General features: G+C 37.7%; 1 non-coding gene across 1 annotated transcript; it reads right to left on the reverse strand.

Annotated features, from left to right (window-relative positions):
• Positions 1-1,585: 1,585 nt before the first annotated feature.
• Positions 1,586-1,704, reverse strand: LOC138361890 (5S ribosomal RNA). The gene has a single exon (XR_011227257.1). It is a non-coding gene; the product is annotated as a 5S ribosomal RNA (ribosomal RNA).
• Positions 1,705-3,778: the final 2,074 nt, after the last annotated feature.

A 3,778-nucleotide genomic window follows, 5' to 3' on the forward strand; every position in this document is an offset into this window, starting at 1 on the left:
AGCCCCAGCCAGCCACTCCCACTTTGTATTTATATGCATTCAATTTATATTCAAACATTATATATGTTAAGGGCCTAGTTTTAGTGTTTATTTTAAAAATGACAAACATCGAGTCGTTTTACCAGTCCTTTAGCGTTAACAGTGATGCATTTTAAAACTGAACAGAAATCACCTTTTCTGGATATATCAAATATCGAATCCGCTTAATGTGCCTACAATTCAATCATTCAAAAAATACATAATTTACATCATGCCTTTTCATAGAACAGACAATAAGATTTGAGACAATAAGAACTTTACTTTTATAACTAAAGTTGCACAATTATACCAACTCTATGGTGGCTGGGTGGTAAGGTGTGTGGCTGGTGTTTTGGAAGTCGCGAGTTCAAACGACCCAATGGGAGTACTTTTTTTTTTTGCCATACAATCTTCCTAATACTATTATGTAGGTGTGTGTGTGTGTGTGTTTTTATTCATTCTTTGGTTTTATAGATGACATACATATTGACTCCTTTTACCGGTCCTTAATTAGGCTCTGGGGAAGCAATGGTGGTGGTGCATTTAAAACTAAACCAAAAATCACCAGTTCTGGACGCGTCAAATATCATATCCGCTTAATGTGTCTACAACCTAATTACTTAAAACTACACTATTTAATTCATTCATATCATGTGCATATTGGTCATTATGCTCATACAACCGACATCAAAATTTATTTTCATTATTAGAATCATACATTTCATCAAGTAATACAGATACAAAGAGATTTTCTTTCTGAGAAGACCGTTAGTATTGGCTGGCTGGCAGGCAGGCAGGCATTTGAGGGTTATTATTTCGCCTGTTGATTGGGGGGAGGGTTGATGTGTTAGGGGGTTTTCGGTTAGGTGTGGTGGTGGTGATTGGTGGTGATTGGTGGTGATTGGTGGTGGTGGTGATTGGTGGTGAGTAGTGGTGGTGGTGGTGAGTAGTGGTAGTGGTGGTGGTGGTGGTGGTGGTGGTGGTAGTAGGTGGGAGGGGGGGGGGGGAAGGGGACTGATGGTCTGTGGATTCCTTCTCCGTACCCCTTACATATAAGCAAAAACATGCCTTCCTGTGGGTATAGAAACATTAACACAAATTATATATGTAACTGATATTGTAGCCTTTTAAACAGAAAAGATTTGTACATACAAATACTTTTAAATTATCATTTATTTGTGGAAATGGCATTTACGTCATTAAATTGATACCTCAGCATCAAGCTTGTGTCCTGCAGCTGTGGTCCAGTGGTAAAGTGTATATAAGTGATGCGTATTCTTGGAGTTGCGAGTTCAAACCCGGATTAAGCTATATATATATATATATATATATATATATATATATATATATATATATATATATATATATAAAACAACATGTTTTGTTTTGGTTGTTTGTTTTTGTATAAAGCCTCACACACTATATTAAGCGAGTTTGTTTTAAACATGACATACATATTAATTCATTTTACCAGGCCTTATTCCACACAACTCCGTGAATTTCCCGTGGAGCCAGCCATTCAAACAAAAACAAACGAAACAAAACAAAACAAAACAAAAAACATTATTGCCAACAGCATTTGGTGTTCCCAGGCGGTCACCCATCCAAGTACTAACCAAACCCAACGTTGCTTAACTTCGCTGATCGGACGAGAAGCGGTGTTCTCAACGTGGTATGGCCGTTGGCATGAGACTGCCTACACATTGTGGCTAATAACCAACTCTTTTTAGTCATCACGGCAGGATACGGACCTTCTTGTGGTGTCTTAATGGTAATTGTATCCTAACATATTTTTGTCTCCTTGGCATGGATATTTAACATCGTTTATTCAGTCTTGGGTTTATGTTCTTTCGCCATTTACAGACATTTTACATCTACCTACTTCCTCAGCCTGCCCTGCCAATTTCTAATGAATTTGTGGATTTTCTTTTGTAATACATACATGTGTGTGCTCATCTGCTCTTCAGTTTTTATGATATTTGTCTCATCTGTCCTGCTTTATGATACTTTTACAAAGAACATGAACAAATGCTTCTATTTTAGAGAAGATATGGGATCCAGGTTTCGGAGCCGTAAAACCAACCGTTGTGATTGGTGGACGAGTTGCCAGGTTGCAGCTTCTGTACCGTGCCGGCACATAAATAGGTTCGGCTCAAGCGGCGGCAGCATCATTCCCCCGTGACTGTCTGAGCGTCTCTCATCACCTTGGTTATCTCATCATCATCATGGTAGAAGCAAAGCCTACCAAGAAGGCTGCGGCTGCTGCTGTGGTGGCCACCACCAGGAAACCTCGCGTCCAGGTTGCTCACCCGAAAACTAGTCAAATGGTTCTAGCCGCGGTCGCAGCACTCAAAGACCGTAAGGGCTCGTCTCTACAAGCAATCAAGAAGTACGTTGTTGCCAACAACAAAGTCGAGGCTGCCAAGATCGCCATTTACATCCGAAGATTTCTCAAGAAAGCAGTGGCTGACGGCATTCTTGTTCAGACCAAGGGAAGTGGAGCTAGTGGATCATTCAAGCTGGCCGTAGCAGAGAAGAGGGCCGTTCTAACTCCCAAGAAAGCCACCACAACCAAGAAACCATCTACAGCAGCAAAGAAGGCCGTGGTAACTCCCAAGAAAGCCGCCACAAGCAACAAACCACCTACAGCCTTGAAAAAGAAGCAGCAGCAGCAGCTTGTTGTTGGGAACAAAAAGCCCAAAATAAAGAGAGCTTCAAAATCTCCCAAACCACCCAAGGCAAAGAAAGCTGTCAAGAAAACAACAAAGGCAAAATAAACGATGACATGCAAGCAGCATGAATACACATGACAATAAACATCCAGGCCTCCCCCCTCAGTGGAGGGGCCTCATATGATTCCAAAAAGAGTTTAGTTTTGTAGACAAATAAATCATTACTTTTGGGGTAGATTTACTCTGTATATTATATATATATATATATATATATATATATATATATATATATATATATATATATATATATATATATATATATATATATATTTATATATACACATGGGTGAGGTGATATGGTACCAAAGTTTTGGGTAAGGTGATTGACATTTACACAAGATAAAACACGAACCAATGGGAATAAAAACATAAGAATGGAAGTAACTGCAGAAGGCCTATTGGCCCATAACACAAGCACTTCCTCTTGATGCTTCTATATTGGTTCGGAGTCTTGAAGCTATAATATATATATAATTATATATATATATATATATATATATATATATATATATATATATATATATATATAATATATATATATATATATATATATATATATATATATATATATATATATATATATATATATATATATATATATGCACACAAAACTAAATAGTCTTGTTAGACAAATTGCCCCTATTAGAGGCAAGTTGACTAACAAGCCGAATGACTGCAATTGTTTTGAATTTGAGTTAAATCTAACATAGAAATGTAATCAAACCTAACCTAACCTATGCTAACCCAAGCTAAGCTAACCTAACCTAACCTAAGCTAACCCAAGCTAAGCTAAGCTAACCTAACCTAACCTAACCTAACCTAAGCTAACCTAACCTAACCTAACCTAACCTAACCTAACCTAACCCAGCAATTCATGATCTTAATATAATACTGTTAATTGGATAAACCAATTTGGAAAGAAATGTTCGAAAATAACAAAATTAACTGTGCTTGTTAGGAAAATTGGGCCTTGCATACTTGTCCCAATAGTGTGGTTCTCGCTTTTAGGTACGACATAAACGTATACC

This window comes from Procambarus clarkii, unplaced genomic scaffold (genome assembly GCF_040958095.1).
Source record: "Procambarus clarkii isolate CNS0578487 unplaced genomic scaffold, FALCON_Pclarkii_2.0 HiC_scaffold_980, whole genome shotgun sequence".
Classification (NCBI taxonomy): Eukaryota; Metazoa; Arthropoda; class Malacostraca; order Decapoda; family Cambaridae; genus Procambarus; species Procambarus clarkii.